A 20,584-nucleotide genomic window follows, 5' to 3' on the forward strand; every position below is an offset into this window, starting at 1 on the left:
GGCATGCGCCATCAGGCCCGGCTAATTTTTGTATTTTCAGTAGAGACGGAGTTTCTCCATGCTGGTCAGCCTGGTCTCGAACTCCCGACTCAGGTGATTCACCCGCCTAAGTCTCCCAAAGTGCTGGGATTACAGGCGTGAGCCACCGGATGTGGCCCAAAAGATCCAAAAGACAGCAAAACACTGGGAAAAACTATTTGCAAACCACATCTCTCAGGGGTCCCCAAGTCCTGGGCCTCAGACTGGTACAGGTCAATGGCCTGTTAGGAAGCTGGCAACACAGCAGGAGTTAAGCACCTCCTGAGCCAGCATCACCACCTGAGCTCTGTCTCCTGTCAGATCAGCCACGGCATCAGATTCTCACTGGAGAGTGAACCCTATTGTGAACTGCGAATGCGAGGGATCTAGTTTGCATGCTCCTTATGAGAATCTAACTATGTCTGATGATCTTAAGTGGAACAGTTCCACCTGGAAACCATTTCCCCCACCACCCCCACTTCCGTGGAAAAAACTGTCTTCCACGAAACTTGTCCCTGATGCCAAAAAGGTTGAGGACTGCTGATGTAACTGATAAAGGACTCATGTCTATAATTTAAAGAACCTTCAAAACTCAACAGTAACAAAACAAATTAAGAAAATAAGAAAATGACACGAAGAGGGATTTCACTGAAGAGAATATGTGTATGGCAAATAAAGACATGAGAAAATGGTCAACATCACTAGTCATTAGGAAAATGCAAATTAAGACCAGAGTGAGGTATCACTGCACACCTAATCGGAACAGTAAAAGTAAAAAAACAGTGACAATACAAAATGCTGGTAAGGATGTGGAAAAACTGGATCTCTCATATATGGCTGCTGGGAATGTAAAATAGTACATTTCTGGAAAATAGTTCAGCAGTTTCTTTAAAAATTAAACACATACTTACCATATGACCCAGCAATCACACTCCTGGACATTTATCCCAGAGAAATGAAAATTTAGGTCCACAGAAAAACCTGCAAGCAATTTTTCAAGACAGTTTTATTTGTAATAGGCACTCCCCCCCGCCAAAAAAAAAGAACGAACCAAAATGTATGATAGGTGAATGCTGAATGATTAAACAAACTGTGTTACACCCATAGTGTAGAACTCAGTAACAGAAAGGAACAAACTAGAAATACCTGCAATAACTTGGATAAATCTCTAGGGCATTCTGCTGAGTTGGGTAGGGTGGGGGGGATGGTGAGCTAATCTTAGAAGGTCACAAGCTGTGAGGACCAATTTATAAAACATTCCCCAAACGACAAAATTATAGAAATGGAGAACAGACTGATGGTTGCAAAGGGTTAGGGATGGTGTGGGGGAAAGAAAGGGACGACCATAAAGGGACTGTATGAGAGAGATCTTTGTGGTGTTGAAATAGTTTGTATTTTGATTGCGGTAATTTTTACAAGAGTCTTCAGGGATAAGGTGACACAGAATCACAGGCACATTTTATCTCAGTGTCAATGTCGTGGCTTTATTATTGTGCTCCAGCTATGCGGAATGTAACCAACAGTGGAGGCAAAGTGGAGGCTCTATGAGACCTCTCTGTACTATCTTTGCAACTTCGTGTAAGTCTATATTCAAATAAAAAGTTAAAAAAATCGATGCCCAGGCCACATCCCAAACCTTGTAAATTAAAATATCTAGGGGAAGAACCTAAACAACTGCATTTTTTTTTTAAATGCACGAAGTAATTTTAAAGTGTAGCTAGAGTTAGGAACCACCGCCAGCTGGTATTATTACCGAAACTACAAGCAGGTGGAACACCTGTAAGTCTGGTGGAAGATAAGGAAGGAGAAAACTAAATATACAAATCTATGTTAGGTTTCTTGAGGGTTTTATTCTCCTAATGTTAAAACCTAGTATTAAGTGAATCCAAATAATGTGGATGGGATAATCAGTCATCCATTATGATACAGACCATTTTACACAAAAAAGGCCAGCCCCAATAAACTATTCTTTAGATTCTTCAGCATTTGGTATCGATGTTACAATTTTAAAATGCTAAAAAGCAATTACAATCACATTTAAATATGCAGCAATTTTAGAAAATCAATGTTTCACCGAGTTTCTCATTTTAGATGAACAACAAAATGAGTTCAAATTTTTATTTGTGTTGACTACCACCAGCAGCGACCCGTGGGAAATAAGTGAAAAGCAAGTATTCCTATTTTGACTACACATTCTAATGTATTGGTTATTTATATTTATGATCATCAACTATTATCTATTAGACTCTCTGGATTTAACTGTTTAGGAAGTGAGCTGTAGACATATAGAAGCCAAGGATTATTTTGAGCCAATAAACAGTGACTTGACCAACCGAATGCCTTGTGTGGTTATTAATCATTCTATATCACCATCATCATAAGACACTGTGCATCTACTCAGCTGGGCCAGGGGATTAAAGGTTTAGGAAAGAGTCCCTCCTTGCCTTTAAACGGTTTAAAGTCTGTTTGAGGATGGGTCCAAATACATAAAATGATGAATAACAAAGCGAAGAACATGCTGAAATCTGGACTGACAAAAGAAAAGGGCCAAAGGGCTTGTTTTTACTGGAAGTATTTTTGCATAAGCTGGGAAGGGAGTTTGCATCTTCTGGACTCATAGATCAGACAAATGAGCAGCTTCAACAAAGCAGATTTATGCTATCCACCAGGAGGGTTTTGCTTAGTTGTCAGTTGTGGACTTTCTTCCAAAAATGCAGCTGTTTTGAAGCAAGAAATCTGGCACCAAAAAATAAAATGAAAATTTAGAATAAGGATTACATCCCACCCAACTCTAATCAACAGCTACGTCTCCCTTTCCTCCACGTTCAAGATTCAAAGATCTGGGGTGGAAACTGGAGGTGGGGGGAGGCGAATGAGCTATTTGCCTTGCCCCAAGACCACCAATCTCCTCTGTGTCTCTCTCTCTCCAAATACGACCCTCACACACTCTCTAACCTAATTTACACTGCTACAACTTCCCAGATTTGTTTTACCTTCTGGAAAGATTTATCCATTTGGAAGCGTTCTTGAAGTTGCTAACTGTCGCGAAGTTTGATTTGAAAGCAAAAGAATGACCGCGTTTTAAGAGACGAAGAGTGCAAATTCTTTTTTAAAAAAAGTTGTTTTGTGATTATGGGAGGTAATCAACAGCTACTCAAGACATTCTTCTCTTAAACAGCTGAGGTTTATCATTTTCGCTATTATGACAATGAATTTTTTTCCTCCTTTGCTTTCTGCCTTTTGGCAGCAGCCTCGACTCTGCAGGTGTTAGCGCTGCAAGGGCCGAACCCAACCGCCAGAATGTCTGCCGAGCCTAGCATGGGATGCTGCCCAGCAAAACAGCACCCAGGGAGAGGGCGACTGAGGAAGACAGCCTGCAAGCGCGCTTCAGAAGGGACTGGGACCAGAGCCCTAGAAAACTACAGCGAGTGGATTCCCTGGCAGGGGAAACCCGCGAAAGCCTGGGAAAAAAAAAAAGAGAGGGAGAGAAAGAAACTCACCCGGGCGCCCTGAAGCCCAGCGCAAGCAAGCGAGTGAGCGCGCAGGCTGGCTGGGCTGCTCCAGCTGGAAGTCATTGTGCGGGCTGGCGTCTGCGTTGTCAGGGCGACCGCCCGGCCGGCGCCAGCGGAGGGGGGAGGCGGGCTCCGTGAATGGGTGACGTCACGCAGCCGGCGCCAGGCAGTCTGGGCGGCCGAGCCAATGAATCAGCTGTCCGGGGGAGGCAGCGCAGCGCGGCGCGCGGGAGGAGGGTGCAGGAATGCGCCCGGAGCCGCGCAGCCCGGGAGGGCGCGAGACGTCTCCGCCCGCCTGGTCGCCCCGCGGCGGCCGGAGGTCCCAGCGTCCCAGGCTTGGCCATTCCGGTGCCCCCCACGCCCAGTCTGCGGCTGTGCCCGCGTCCCTAGTTTTCCGCCGGTTACCCCCACGGGCGCGCGCTCTGCGGGGAGGCCCACGAGCTGGGGGGGCCGCTGGGGTGGTGTCAGAGAGGATGTTTTCACTTACTGCGACTGTGGCACTTATTTAAAAGGAAACATACAATAAAACTTGTCCTTGTAGATAAAATAGACTTTGAAAGTATTGATGAATTCACTGCCACCTTACTGTGCGCTCCGCATTGTGCTGGGTGTTGGGTATCACAAACAATGAAAGTACCAGGGCTTGGAAGTTCCCAAAATTGAACTGGGTAGAAAAAAGCTAAGGAACTCATGATTCAGACTTACAGCCGACTGCTCTTCCAATATTCTATAGTGTGGGACTATAGAGTGCCTTTAAGGTTCTAGAAGGCAAATGGCTCCAAAGATTTCCAATTTTTTGGTGTTTTTGTGTTTTGCTTTTCCTCTGTCCTGCTTTGCTCTCCATTACAGTGTCCTGTAGGTGGCCAAGTACTGGGTTAAGGTCATTTCAGTATCCCCAGCATTTGACGCTCTCCCTGACTCCTGGTAAGGACTGGACATTGTTGATGGGTAATCCACAATGCAAAAGCAAGTAATTTTAAGGCTAGAGTAAAAAGAGTACTTCTGAATTCCTAAACATCTTTTTGGGTGCTTACTTGTTGGTTTTTGGTGGTTTTTCAAGAGTAGTGATGCATCATTACTGAAACTGGAAAACCAGAGTGTGGCCCAGACTCACATTATAGTAGATGTCGTTAAATCAGCCCTTCCCGCTGAAGTCTGTGCCCCCCTTTTTAAATCTGGAAGATGAGATCTGGTGAGATATTCTTAAGACTCATGAAGTTCTAGCAGTCTATCGTTGTATTTATCAACCTTTCAAACGAATGACTTCATTCCTATCACAGTATGTGATATATGTGACATTCATTTAACAAACACTTCAGGGTCCCTGCCATGCAAATACTATGTACTGGAAGTTTTAACTGAAATTTTTTTGGAATAAAAGTTAAGGGCCTGGCGGCTCATGCCTGAATCCCAGCACTCTGTGGGGCAGAGGGAGAGTTCGAGACCAGCCTGACCAACATGGTGTCCGGAATTGGTGGGTTCTTGGTCTCACTTACCTCAAGAATGAAGCCGCAAACCCTCGCAGTGAGTGTTACAGTTCTTAAAGGCGGCGTGTCTGGAGTTTGTTCCTTCTGATGTTCTGATGTGTTCAGAGTTTCTTCCTTCTGGTGGGTTCATGGTCTCGCTGGCTCAAGAGTGAAGCTACAGACCTTCCCCATGAGTGTTACAGCTCATAAGGCGGCATGTCTGGAGTTGTTCATTCCTTCTGGTGGGTTTGTGGTGTCGCTGGCTTCAAGAGTGAAGCTGTAGACCTTCACGGTGAGTAGCACAGCTCATAAAGGCAGTGGGGACCCACAGAGTAAGCAGCAGCAAGACTTATTGCAAAGGGCGAAAGAATAAAGCTTCCACAGCACCTAAGCTGACACGAACGGGTTTTTACTGCTGGCTGGGGCAGCCTGCTTTTATTCTCTTACCTGGCCCCACCCACATCCTGCTAATTAGTCCATTTTAACAGAGAGCCCAGTGGTCTGTTTTGACAGGGTGCTGATTGGTGCATTTACAACCCCTGAGCTAGACACAAAGGTTCTCCACATCCCCACTAGATTAGCTAGATACAGAGTGTCCACACAAAGGTTCTCCAAGTCCCTACCAGAGTAGCTAGATACAGAGTGTCAATTGGTGCATTCACAAACCCTGAGCTAGACACAAAGGTTCTCCACATCCCCACTAGATTAGCTAGATACAGAGTGTCCACACAAAGGTTCTCCAAGTCCCTACCAGAGTAGCTAGATACAGAGTGTCAATTGGTGCATTCACAAACCCTGAGCTAGACACAAAGGTTCTCCACATCCCCACTAGATTAGCTAGATACAGAGTGTCCACACAAAGGTTCTGCAAGTCCCCACCAGAGTAGCTAGATACAGAGTGTCAATTGGTGCATTCACAAACCCTGAGCTAGACACAGGGTGCTGATTGGTGTGTTTACAAACCTCGAGCTAGATACAGAATGCTGATTGGTGTATTTACAATCCCTTAGCTAGACATAAAGATTCTCCAAGTCCCCACCAGATTCAGGAGCCCAGGTGGCTTCACCCAGTGGATCCCGCACAGGGGCCGCAGGTGGAGCTGCCTACCAGTCCTGCGCAGTGGGCCCACACTCCTCAGCCGTTGGGTGGTGGATGGGACTGGGCGCCATGGAGCAGGGGGCGGCGCTCGTCAGGGAGGGTCAGGCCGCGCAGGAGCCCACGGACGTCGGGGGAGGCTCAGGCATGGCGGGCTGCAGGTCCCAAGCCCTGCCCGGCGGGAAGGCAGCTAAGGCCCACCGAGAAATTGAGCACAGCAGCTGCTGGCCCAGGTGCTAAGCCCCTCACTGCCCGGGACCAGCGCTGCCGGTGGGCCGCTCTGAGTGCAGGGCCTGCCAAGCCCACGCCCACCTGGAACTTGCGCTGGCTCGCAAGCACCGCCTGCAGCCCCAGTTCCCGCCCGCGCCTCTCCCTCCACACCTCCCTGCCAGCTGAGGGAGCCGTCTCCGGCCTTGTCCAGCCCAGAAAGGGGCTCCCACAGTGCAGCGGTGGGCTGAAGGGCTCAAGTGCCGTCAAAGTGGGAGCCCAGGCAGAGGAGGCAACGAGAGCGAGCAAGGGCTGTGAGGACTGCCAGCACGCTGTCACCTCTCAATGGTGAAACCCCATCTCTACTAAAAAAAAAAAAAAAAAAAAAAAATTAGCTGGGTGTGGTGGTGCACGCCTGTAGTCCCAGCTACTCAGAAGGCTGAGACAGGAGAATCACTTGAAGGTGGCAGAGGTTGCAGTGAGCCGAGATGGTGCCACTTGCACTCCCACCTGGGCAACAGAGCAAGACTCCATCTCAAAAAAAAAAAAGGGGGGGGAGAGAGAGAGAAAAAGAAAAGTAAGGAAGGAAGAAAAAGAGAAACTAGAAAACAAAGCAAGTGCTAATAAACAGGTATAGGCCAGTTTATCATGATGTGCATGAAATCACCTGGCAATTGGATGAAACGCAGAAGAGGCTTGGGATTCTGCATCTTTAACAAGCCCCCAAGTGATGTTGATATTGCTAACCCTGAACTGCACTTTGAGTAAAGAGAATCTTGACCACAGAGTACCAAGGAAAGCATAAAGTAAGAATATAATGGATATAAAGTGGTCTGGGTTCCTAAAAGCCTGTGGAGAAGATGAGCTTGAGCCAGGTGATTGTGCATATGATTGGCTGAGGGAATGAAAAAGCAGAAGAAACAGCATAAATAACAATTGCATTGGAAGGAAAGGAGCAAAAAATAAGTTGAGGGGTGAAGAGGATTTTGTCTGACTTCAATTAAAAATATTTAGGGAAACTATAAAAAATGGGATTGACGATTTACTGGTGGGGTAAGACAACCTTAGGGGTTATGAGTCCCAATTTAATTTGGTGTAGTTGAAACTGAGCGGCAGTACAATCTCATTAGATAATGGCAGAGCTCAGAATGGAAGCCGAACCTGAGAAATTTAGATTACAAATACCTTACACATAGAGTCTTTGATATAAGAAAAGCCACTTGTCATTGTTGTGCAAGGTGAAAATATAAGGGAAGAACAAAAACAAGCGAAGAGACCCATAGGAAATAATATTAATCGTCCAAGCATGGAGTTTTGGGGAAGGTTTGGTCTAGGGAAGATGAGGAAATATCAGGTGAAGAGGTGAATCAGAAAAATTTTGTGTTTGCATGAATTGTAATGGCTGCCACCAGCTGATTAAATCATCCATTTATGTAAGAAAAGGAAAAAACTTCCATCCATCCCTCCCATGACCCAATGAAGCATTTTTCAACCCTGACCTCACATCGGCATTACTATTTTTTTTCAGTGGGAATTCCTGAGCTCCACCCCACAGAAATTTAATCAGAATCTCTGGGAGTGGAGCCCTAGAATCAGTATTTTTAAAGCCTCCCTAGGGGATTATAATGTGCAGTCAGTGTTGAGAATCACTAATCTAATATACAGTCACCAGCTCATTTTGTAGGCTTCATTTCTGCCCCTGAACATTTCCCCCATTGTTAACTGTTATACTAGCACTAGATCATTTTTAATACTGGGTGTGTTTTGTGGTGGATTTTGATGGTTTATAGCACATTCTCTAAGCTCAATGTCTTCCATCCCTCATTAACTGTCATGGTTTAGTTGTGAACATATCCTGATATCTCTCATTGGCAAGAGAAGGAACAGTGATTTGGCACGTGACTGGATGGAAATGATAAACCTGGTTTATGAACCTATATGGTACCATAGTGTGGCAGTGCAGTTATTTTACTTGATTTTATCTTTGCTTTAATAATCTACTTTAACAGCCTCTTTAGGATTAGAACTGATGAATGAGCACTTAAAATAGCAACTTGGACCATTGGAACTTTTATTTTGCGTCTTCTCTAAAAAATAATCGTTACTTGCTGGAAAAAAAATCTGAATGTGAGAAGAGTGTGTAGTCTTTTCCTTGGTGACTAACTTAACTTTTAAAACTTCATTGATTCATTTATTCCTCTAAAATTAATTGAGTACCTCCTATGTGCCAGGTACTTTTTCAGATAGGAGGATGCCAAGAGAAGAAAAGCATTTTCTCTGTCTTCAAAGAGGAAAAGATGAGCATAGTGAATTTCGGTGTTGTATTTATTCAGCTTGGACGTTTAAAAGATACTTGGCTTTCCCATACTATCTTGACATGCATTTTGTGAGTATTTTTAAAAATTCATTTATTTACTTTTTAAAAAAGAAAACTAATGAATGTATGTGGTTCAAAAACCAAAGAAAGTATTTTCCCTTTCATTCTTGTCCTATGTCTGCCTAATTCCCTCTCACACCTTACAGAAGCCACTATTAATTTCTTACCTATCCTTTGAGAGTTATTTTTTTGAATATACTAGCAGATATAAACATATTCTCATTTTCTCCCATTTTTACACTGTTCTGTATATTTTTAAAATTTAAAAATATCGGGAGGATATCTTTCTCTATGTGCACATTGTGTTTTCATTTTGTTATTCTTCCATAATATTCTATTGTCTCAAAGTACCACAGTGTATGTCTCTTATTGCTATTGATGGTAATTTAGGTTGTTTCCAATCTTTTGTTACGAAATTACATAAACAACCTTGTGCAACATCTGTGTCATTTTGTCCATGTGCACTAGAAGTATTACCTGTAGGATAAATTTCTGCAAGCAAAACTATTGGGTCTTTTAAAGGGTGTATGTTAACTTTCCTTAAGATAAATTCCTAGGCATGAAATTCCTGGTTTTTGATATTCACTGAGAAATTGCCATCTAGAGAGTTCTTACTAATTCATTTTCTCACTTGCATGGTATAAAAGTACCCATTTCTCTGAAACCTTGCCGGTATTGGAAAATACCTTTTTAAAAAATATATCTTTGTTTACTTCATGGGTAAAGAATTGCATATCTATTACCTTAGCATGCATTTCTATGAATAATGTATAATTTGAACTTTATCATATGTTTATTAGCCATTGCGTGATTAGAGGTTTGTCCATCTCTTTTGTCCAATCTTGAAGAATTTTTATTTTTATTACTGGTTTGTAATACATTAATACACTAATCATAATAATGATCTGTTTATTAAACCCTCGCCTTGTTCCAGGCACTGTGCTAAGCATTTTTAATTGGTCCGATGTATTGTAAATATTTTATCTGAGTTTGGTATGTGTCTTTAATACTTATTTAAACATTATTTCCTCTTAAAAACCTTTAGAAAGCTGTACAAATTATGTGATAAAATAAACTAATCTTTTATGTGTTTTTGTTTGCTCGCTTAACACACAGGAAAATCTATCCACTCTAAAATCAGCTTAGCATTCACTTTGATTTTTCTAGTTCCTGTAGGACTTTAAGTAATTTTTAAAACAAATTAATTACTATTTACAAATGGTTAGCTAACTACAATGTAACTAACTTTTTCTGTTTCAAGAAAATATTTTTATACTTTTTAAAGCAATTCTTTTATTATTATTATTATTATTTTATCTTTTTTTTTGCAACGGAGTCTTGCTCTATCGCCCAGGCTGGAGTGCAGTGGCGCGATCGCAGCTCACTGCAACCTCTGCCTCCTGAGTTCAAGTGATACTCTGCCTCAGCCTCCCAAGTATCTGGGATTACAGGCACCTGCCACCATGCCTGGCTAATTTTTTTGTACTTTTAGTAGAGACGGGGGTTTTGCCATCTTGGCCAGGCTGGTCTTGAACTCCTGACCTTGGGATCCACCCGCTTCGGCCTCCCAAAGTGCTGGGATTACAGGTGTGAGCCACCGTGCCTGGCCAAAGCAATTATTTTTACACATATGAATCGCTAAAAACATAGGGGCAGGGGAAGGACTAAAACTGCCCATAATCCCATCAACCTGAGACAATCTCTATTTAACATTTAGAGCAAATCTAGTTGATTTTCTATATGCAAATAAATATCCATATACTATGTATTTTTTACAGAAATGGCATTATATTATGCATATGTTTTGTTGCTTGCTTTTTCCCCCTTAGCCGTGTAGAGTGAATAACATCTTTTTATGTCAATAACCCCTCACCCTCATCATTATCCATTGTATGGAAGAGAACTCTTTAATGAGATCAATTTCCCCTCCAGAAGCAGGAAACCTGGGCAGAAGCATTCCATGAGAAACCTCACCTGCCTGTTTGATGTTCATCCGTTCAGAATTTCCGAAGGCAGTTTAATCCCATTGTTTCTCAACTACTTTCCGTTTCTTTGAGGGCCTAACAGCCCGCAAGAAAAGGGGAATGCAGTGGTCAATCATTAACCTGCTCCAACGAGAGAGACAACTCAGAAAGAAAACAAAAACACTTTTTTTTTTTTTTTGGCAAGACCTGGTTCAAAATCTTAGTTTTTTTCCGCAAATTGTTTTCAGTCCTCTTTCCCATACCCCGTTGTCTTTGTCTCCCTAGCCTACACGCACACCTCCCTTCAGATAATTTTTAACTTACGCTCTTTATTTCTTAACAAAAATAATGACATGACTTGCTCTCCCAGAGCTCTGACCTTAGGTTTGTTCTAGCTGCAACACTAGTATAGACCATTCTATTAATTATGAATGTATTCATGTGTATAGAGGCAATGGTAGACCAGTGGTAATGTTACCTTATTCTGGAGACTTACACTTATAAATAAATAATGAGATGCTTCTGTGAAATGCCTTTAGCAAAGGCAGGGGAAAGCATTACTTCTCGAAAGACTGTACATTTGAAAGATTGAAAGCTGATACCAAAGGCTCTTCAATAAGATATAAACCACGTCTGTGGAAAAAAAGAAAATAACATGAAAGAAGTGAACTGGAAATTCTATAATGCTAAATTGGGGACCAAAATTTTCTAGATGGCAAGTGTAAAATCTAAGTGAACAGATCAGAGAACCTAAAATAGATTCTTGGAGATGTAGGAAAACTGATCTCTGATCCTCCAAATATCTTTCTATGTTATACATTTAAAATAAATCACTACACTTAAAAATCTGAGATGTTATTTATAATAAAATGCTACATTCCCATCATATCCTGTTAAAGATGGTATTAAAAAGTTGTGTTAAGTAATTCCAATGAGAGATTGGTATGTATGATTGATTGGTTATTATTAAACAGCATTTTTTTCTATCTTAACTAACTTATATTGGGCTTGTGTATTAAGCTAGATATTCAAGTCTAGATACTAATTAAAACAGCTTCATGAAGTATAGTGGCCACTGGCTTCCTGGGAACGTTTTTTCTGCGCTGAATATTCTAGTCAGTTTCTAGCAAATAGAAAATGCTTTGTGGTTGCCACTAGAGGGCAAATAGCCTCCTGGACTTCTCTTTGACCAAAGAGTATCTTGGTCCAAGCAGCCAGAGTTTTAAGGTCTCATATAAACTAGTCTTAAATCTTGCATTGCCAATTGTTAGTCAACTCACCGACTCAGCAAACTCAGAACATTTTAATTTGTTTTGACTCAAAATGTAAATAGGTTCTTTTATCAGTCTATTTACATGGCCCAAACTGGGATGATAGATCTCTTCGCTGAGTGCACTAACTTCTGACCTTCTTATCCTACCTATTTCCGATCTAGATATTAAACCCCACTGCTCAGCCAGCAAGGTGACCTAACTTCACAGCATTCAACAGCATTCTTAGACCTTAGAGTGACATCAAAGGCATTTCCCAGTGTGATTCGTTTCTGCTTAACTTTCCAATCTCTCCTCCTGCCATTCCCTCATAGTCCCTTTACTCTGCACTACTTCAGAGCTGCTGGCACTTTCTCAAATATATGATGTTATTTCATGCCCTCCTGTCTTTACTCAGGCTGTTACTTCTACCTGGGATGCTGGCACTGCCCACCACACACTGTTGAAGACTCAGTTCAGGTATTACCTATAAGAAAGCCTTGTACTCTTTGCTGATCCCCTCTTTCTTTCCAGAGCAATAGATTTACTTTTCCCTCCTCTATGCTCCTCTAGCATCTTTTACACACCTCAGTAATAATACTAACTCTCCTCTTGTGATTATGTCTAGCAGACTATGAATATTCAATCTATTTTGAAATGTCAACTCAGTTGTTTCATCTTTTCTTTGCTGCATTAGGAATTGTTAGGAGTTCTAGAAGAGGGATGGAATGCAAACAACAACTCCCTTCCTCTCCAGGAAGAAAAGACCTGAAGCCCACGATTGTGGTTTTTGAAGACTGAGCTCTCTGCCCTTGAGTAAGGAGGTCCAAGATTTCTCCTTGATAAAAATGTGGACTGAAATGCTAGTTAAAAGAAGCAATTAGGGCTTTTGGTATAGAGAAATATTTGGAAGCTGAAGAGACTGAGGTGGATTGGAAAAGATTTGGAGATGCCAAACATCACAACTCAGAGACAGGAAAGTGGTCTGAAAATATAGCAGCTGCCTGGAGGTGCCAGGTGAGTGGGCTTGGAGAAGAGCCACGATGAGGGCCACTGTTGGAGTCATACTGAAGAAACTCTTCACAGCCCTCCCCAGAGGACTATGCAGTTAAGCGGCAATTCTGCCTCATGTAGACAAATAATCATGGAAGGTGATTCGCAGCCTGTGATCCAGTTCTTTTTTATCCAAGCAAAAATAAGTGATTCCTGAAAATTATCAAAATAATCAAACACAAGGAGAGTCTGAGAAACTGTCACAGCCAAGAGGAATCTTAAGGTGACATGATGGCTAAAGGCAATGTGGTACTCTAAATGGGATCTTGGAAAAGAAAAAGAACATTGGGGGAAAACTACAGAAATCTGAATAAAGTAGAGACTTTAGTTAATAATGTATCAGTATTGGTTTGTTAATTATAATTATATATACCATACTAAGGTAAGATGTTAATAATATGAGAAACTGGGTGTGGAGTATATCCAATGTATCTGTCTTTCCAATGTCTTTGTAAATCTAAAATAGTTCTAAAAAATAAAGTTTATTTAAAAAGAAGGAGAAGGAGGAAAACACAGACTAACCTGTGAGGATGTGTCCTCCAAAACCCTCAGGACACTGGAAGCACCCAGGGGACCTGAACTCATGAATTCCTTGGGTATAGGGATTGATTCATGCTGACATTCTTCATGGCCAGTGCACAGTATCTGGTTTTAACTAGTGGTCAATGCATAGTTACTGAATTAAAATTTATTTCCAGTAAGGAAGATGCAAGAGGCAATAAAGAGAATGTTTTTCTTCTGATGATAAATAAAACTGCAAAATATATTTTGTGTACTTAAGTTGATTGAAAATTTTGTAGGGATATCCAGTTCAACAGAGTTCACCCTGACATTTGGAAAAAACCGTGCTCTTAGTGCAGAAAGTAACACAAGACTCTATTCTTTAAGAATACTACTATTTTGCCAGACGTGGTGGCTCACGCCTGTAATCCCAGCACTTTGGGAGGCTGAGGTAGGCGGATCACGAGGGCAGGAGATCGAGACCATTCTGGGCTAACACCGTGAAAACCCGTCTCTACTAAAAATACAAAAATTAGCTGGGAGCGGTGACACGTTCCTGTAATCCCAGCTACTCAGGAGGCTGAGGCAGGAGAATTGCTTGAAAACCCAGGAGGCGGAGGTCACAGTGAGCCGAGATCGTGCCACTACACTCCAGCCTGGGCAACAGAGTGAGACTCCATCTCAAAAAAAATAAAAAATAAAAAAGAATACTGCTATTTTTTCTGATGTTCTGATGTTAACCTGGAGGAAAACCATCCTTATAAAAATAAGATATTAAAATCAGGGAAGAAAATACACAAATAGAGATTGGGTACACAATATCTAATAGTTTTAAGGAAAGAATAAAGGTTCAGTTTCTTTTTCATATAAAAGGAAGCAAACATATTAAAATTCTCGTAAGTACTAATATTTGAAGTACGTAGACTGAAAATTGAAAGTGTTCATATATTTTTGATATGAAATTGTTCTCTGATGTTTTTAGTCTAGTAAAAGTCCCTTGACAAATGATACTTATTAAATAGTATTTTATCCATGGTTACTTCAAAATAATTTGTTACATAGACATTGTATATTTAAAGTTTGTCTATTTCATGATATTTATCTTTCAGTATGGTAAAGTATAGTAGAAACTTTATACTTAAAAAAAGAAGATGTTGCAGAAAGGAAAGATGGCCAAAAAATAAAGGTTCAGATCATGAATTTGAAAGCTTTCCTCTGTCCAGATTCTCCACATTGACTGAATCAGTTGGGGGTCTTGCTGATGACTCAGGACTCTGCTAAACTGTCTTGCTTATCACAAGGGCGACTATCAGCCACACAAATATAAAGCTGTAACCCTCTCTCCTTGGCAAGGAAGTAAAAACCAAATAGATTTTTAGCTTGAACAGGCAACCCAAACTGATAGTTTATTCTTGACATATTGAGAAAGATAAAAAGGTCATTTTTTGGTACTCTCAGAATAAATCAATGATGTTTTAAAAAGTACTCATGTCCAGATGATGGTAATTACATGAGACAGATGTGGTGTTTCTCTCTCAAAATAAAATAAATGAAAGGAATGAAGAAAAGGAGAGAAAACAAAGAAATGCATATGATTGAAAGCAACAGGGTAGTAAGAGGTCTGGGTGGTATAGAGAGGAAAGAAAACTGAGTAGATACCCTCTCTTCCTGCCAATAACTCTATGAGTTGACTATCTAACCTGCTTTAAGGCCTACTACACTTGTAAGTTTATGTGCCTTTTTTTTTTTTTTGAGATGGAGTCTTGCTCTGTCACCCAGGCTAGAGTGCAGTGTCACCATCTTGGCTCACTGCAAGCTCTGCCTGCCAGGTTCACGCCATTCTACTGGCTCAGCCTTCCGAGTAGCTGGGATTACAGATGCCCGCTACCACGCCCACCTAATTTTTTGTATTTTTAGTAGAGACAGGGTTTCACCGTGTTAGCCAGGATGGTCTCGATCTCCTGACCTGGTGATCCACCCGCCTCGGCCTCCCAAAGTGCTGGGATTACAGGTGTGAGCCACCGCACCGGCCGTTTGTTTAGGTGCCTTTTCTAACTTTCTTAACAACTTCAACAAATCAATTATTATGCATATATTTTAGAAATGAGGATGCTGGTGGGTCAGATTGTTTGGTAACTGATCCAAGGTCACCTATCTAGTAGGAAGCAAACCCAGGGGTCAAATGTAGATCTATTTGATTCCATGAACTGTGGAACCTTCTATACTACCTCTCAGAATTTCCCTGTCAAAACTCTTCCGGAATGATTTTGGATTAAAAATTTTGATTGGTTAATTCATAGTAATAAAAGCTACCAAAAACCCAATTCATTGTTGAAACTAATTGAACCTCATCAATTATTTTAACTTTTTTTGTATCTCTAATCTTTGCTATCTTTTGCGATCCATAAAAAAAGATTTTCTTATTTATGCCAAATTCTTTATGCTATACTATGATACAAACCAAATCAATCCGCAATTTATTGCACTGGTCCCATTATGCTACATCCGCATGCAGAATGTTGAGAGCAATGCTCAAAAATCTGATTTTCTGTATATGTTATTTGTGACCCATATAGTGTTTTAATTCCAAACATTTCTTTTGGTTAATTATTATTGCTTCCAATTCTCTGTGGAAAGTTTGCATCTTGACTCTTAATTTCTTAAAATATCAGTGGTGGCCATTTTACAGTCTGTGTCTGAAAACACCGTTATCTGGATCCCACTGTAGGTCTGTTTCTGGTGCCTGTTTTTCTTTTGTTTTTTGGTCACATCCTGTCTCCTTGTTTGCCTGGTTGTTTTCTTTTCTTTTCTTTTTTGAGATGGAGTCTCGCTCTGTCACCCAAGCTGGAGTGCAGTGGCGTGATCTCTGGCTCACTGTAACCTCCGCCTCCTGGGTTCAAGTGATTCTCCTGCCTCAGCTTCCTGAGTAGCTGGGATTACACGCATGCCCCACCATGCCTGGCTAATTTTTGTATTTTTAGTAGAGACGGGGTTTCACCATGTTGGCCAGGCTGGTCTCAAACTCCTGACCTCAGGCGATCCGCCCACCTTGGCTCCCAAAGTGCTGGGATTGCAGGTGGGAAACACCATGCCCAGCCTGGCTGGTTGTTTTCTATTGCCAGATGTCGCATGTGGAAATTGTCACAAGACTCTATGATGCTTTGTTCCTCTAGAGAAAATGTACACATGCTTTGGCAAGCAGCTAGGTTAGACGCACTAGTAACCTCAAAACACTTTAATCCAATCAGCAATTGGAGATCATCTGAGGTTGAGTTTCAGTTCCTGTTAGATTTGATATAGTTCCAGTTCAGTGTTATCCTTAGGTATAACTCCTCTGGATCCAAATTGCCTGCCTGAGACATTTACCACCATCCCTACTCTTTAACAAACACTGACCTCCCATTTTTGGTCCCCCAGCTCTATGAGTCTGTCCAGCTCTCTGTTTTCAACCTTTAACCCACAGCTTTCAAAATCAACAATCATCTTTAAGAGAAAAGTGAACCCAAATACCAGGTTTACCTCCATGGACTTTCATCTTCTCCCTGCTCTTGACTCCATAATTCTTCACTGTTTTGTTGGCTCTGCAAAAATTTCAGATTTTAATATTTTTTAATATTTAGTTCGGCTTCTCTAGCTGTTACTGGGAAGGTTGATCCAAAATAACCTAGGCCATCATTGCTGGAAGAGGATTTACCTATACAATATCAATTATTTTTACTTACTGTCAATAAAGACATATAGTTTCGACTTAAATTGAGATGTTTGGTTTCTCATAAAAAATTAGGAGCTATGGCAAACTGATCCCAAGTTTCTGCATATCAGCCATCTGTTGAATCAGAGTAAGGGCTGCCACTTAGAGATGGGTCAGGCAGCATCCAGTTCACAAGCATCATTTGTTCCAACATCTTAGTTTCTTATAACAGAAACTTGACAAGTGGCAGAATGCCTAAAACTAAGACGTAAGAAACATCTAAACACCTAAAACTAAGATGTAAGATGTTTCTTACATCTTAGTTTCTTAAACTTTTATTCATTTCTGCCACTTGTCTGGCCCTTTTAGGCATTTGCTTTTCTGACCTCTGGTTCAAGTGAGTAATTACAAACTAGGCAACTGGGATCCAAATAAAATATCCCAAGTTCTTTTCCCACAATATTATTTAGCACCCAGCAGCAACACAGGTTCTGCTTAGTCCCATTGATAAACCCTCAGAACTAAAGAAATGTTCGTTCATATACTTCTGTGCATTTACTTGAAGTAAATCTCACAACATTGTTTTTATAGTATATTCTACACCAAGTTTGCAATCATAGATATTTCTCTTTTTTAACCCACAAACTTGGATTATCTACAACATGACCAAGCAATTCTAATCTGTATCAATTATTTAAAGATTTACAATTCCTTCTTTAATTGAATCTCATCCTTGTTTCCTCAACTGAACTAACTAAATTATTGTGCATGGAATTTTGCAAAAATTAATTTGAATAATAGTGATTGTTAAGGTTTCAGGGGAAAGGTTAACTTTCTCATAGATTCTATCCATGACTGGCAAATATTCATTCCATTTCTCACTCATCAAATATTTGAGCAGACGCCCTGTACCAGGCAGGCAGTGTCCTGAATGCTGAAGATGCCAAGATGAATAAGACACAAGCCCTGACCTAGAGAAGCTCACTGTGGTAGGGAGACAGACATGAAAAACAGTCCTTACAACACTCTGTGATAAATATTACAATCGAGTTATGAACCAAGAGCTATGGGAGTAAATGACTAGGTATGTCTGAGGAGTGAAAAAAAAAAATGCTTCTCAGAGCAAATGGCATTTCAACCTGCTCTTAAAAGGATAATCTCAGTGCTGGTCCAGTACAGAAGAGGAAGGGGGTTTTTGTGTCTTCTTATCTGAACCGTGCTACCCCAGAAGCTCCCACTAGTAACCCTGCCTCACATTTTTAACTCTAGCAATCCATTACCTATACGGATCTTTTTTTTTTTTTTTTTTTTTGAGACAGAGTTTCGCTCTCGTTGCCCAGGCTGGAGTGCAGTGGCACCATCTCGGCTCACTGCAACCTCCGCCTCCCTGGTTCAAGCAATTCAACTGCCTTAGCCTCCCAAGTAGCTGGGATTTTAGGTGCCCACTACCATGCCCAGCTAATTTTTTGTATTTTTAGTAGAGACGGGGTTTCACCATGTTGACCAGGATAGTCTTGAACTCCTGACCTCAGGTGATTGGCTCGCCTCGGCCTTCCAAAGTGCTGGGATTACAGGCATGAGCCACTGCACCCAGCCTATACTGATCTTTCCAGATCACAAATATTATCACTGATTTCCCATCGTTTTCACAATGAATTCAGACCCCTTGGCTGGCATCAAAGGCCTCTGTCATTCTAAGCCCCCATTCAACATCCAGCTCCAGTTCCTGCCATGCCTCCCAGGCAGGGAATGTGCTGCAGGTGGAATGGAACTTAAAAGACCATGGTACCACATGTCTCCATGTCTTTTGCATGAGTTTCCTCTGCGTCATGCATGTTGTCTAAGCCTCTTTCCATAGCACTTTGTGAATGCCTGTATTAGCACCTATCCACTATATAGTAAAACCTATTTACCTTATCTGAGTTCATCCAAAAGACCACTGGATCCATATAGCTTGGCCCATTACTTAACACACAACTGTTTCTCAATGTATATTTGGGATCAATGAGTGAATTAAAGAGACACTGCCATAACTAATGTGGCGAAATTCGAGGGTAAAGGGAGAACCTGGAATGAGATGAGATGCATAAGGTACCACTATGTATGAAGATAACTATATCCCAGGTTATATACATACTTTTATTAAGATGCTGCTGCTAAATCTCTCAGAAATACTGTTGTTCACTCATGTCCAAGAGTGTATCATAGTCAACAGATTTTTCAGTATCATTTGGTTTAAAAAAATATCCTTCTTGGACCATAATAATAAAGGAAAATTTGAGATACCCTGACAGTGGCATCAGAAACACACACACACACACATACATATGTATGTATGTGTGTGTGTGTGTGTGTGTGTGTGTGTGTGTGTGTATTACTTAAAGTAAAACATAAGTATAGCTACATCTTTGAGTGGATTTTTCTAAGGCTTTTGTCTGTGCTATTTCTGTTTATTCTTCCTGATTGCAGATCTCAGTTGTTATCTGTTGGGTCTGAGATCTTCATAGGTCTAACTCGGGTCCTAATTTTCCTCAAAAGTTGGAGTTCTAAATGTAATTTGGTACCCAGATTGTACTCTGGAATGGATAAAGTACATTAGTGGAAAAACTGGTGAAATTCAAATGAAGTTTGTAGCTTAGTTGATAGTAATATAACTAAGTTCTTGATAATCACAAATGTGGCATAGTTATGGAAGATGGAAGCATCTGGGAAAACTGGATAAAGAGTGTATAGGAACAATCTGGATCTATCTTTGCAACTTTTCTGTACACCTAAAATTATTCCAAATAAAAATTTTATTTAAAAAAAATTGAAGAACGTTAAGAATTATGTTCAGAGCATTATGTCACCTACAGAGAAATCAAATTCACTTGAAGACTGACCCCATGATGTATTATTACAACCTGATATATCTTAGGCACTTCATACTGCAGGGAATCAATGACTTCCTTTACAAACGTTCTTCTGTGCTGTTCTTTGCCTTCCAGACTTTCTGGATTTTAGATTTGTATGTATATTCTAGGGAAAAGTCACATGTATCTTGTTTGTTATGCGTATTGTCTTCACCTAGAACTGATATTCCCAGGGTCCCTCATTAAGCTAGAAAAGTCACTGGGAAGTAATCTGTATTCTTTGAATAATAATACTAAACAAGAACAGCTAAATATAAAAAATAAAAAACACTTACCATAGAAATTCTTTGGTGGTATATTTCTTTTTCATTTTTAATATCAATAACAGTAATTCATGTTTGTTGTGGAAATTTTAGGAAGTAAAGACAAAATGTGTATTTTGTTTTTATTGTTATAAATTAATATTTAATTGTTCTAAGGAAAAAGAACATTCAATGTACCGTAATTACATGTTAAGATGACTGTGGAAACAGAATGAAATGCTAGATTTTGTTATGACAAGCAGACGTTTCTAAGTAATATCACATAAACAGTACAT

The 20,584-nt window shown here is 40.7% G+C and overlaps 1 long non-coding RNA gene across 1 annotated transcript in view; it reads right to left on the minus strand.

Annotated features, from left to right (window-relative positions):
* The window catches only part of LOC101136127 (uncharacterized), a 71,105-nt gene extending 65,724 nt beyond the window's left edge, over nucleotides 1-5,381 (minus strand). The window contains exons 1-2 of the long non-coding RNA XR_010134187.1: nucleotides 3,519-5,381; nucleotides 930-2,754 (exon numbers count right to left, since the gene is read on the minus strand). This is a non-coding gene — a long non-coding RNA (uncharacterized lncRNA). The remainder of the gene's footprint in view (nucleotides 1-929; nucleotides 2,755-3,518) is intronic.
* Nucleotides 5,382-20,584: the final 15,203 nt, after the last annotated feature.

Source organism: Gorilla gorilla, chromosome 5, assembly GCF_029281585.2.
Source record: "Gorilla gorilla gorilla isolate KB3781 chromosome 5, NHGRI_mGorGor1-v2.1_pri, whole genome shotgun sequence".
Lineage (NCBI taxonomy): Eukaryota > Metazoa > Chordata > Mammalia > Primates > Hominidae > Gorilla > Gorilla gorilla.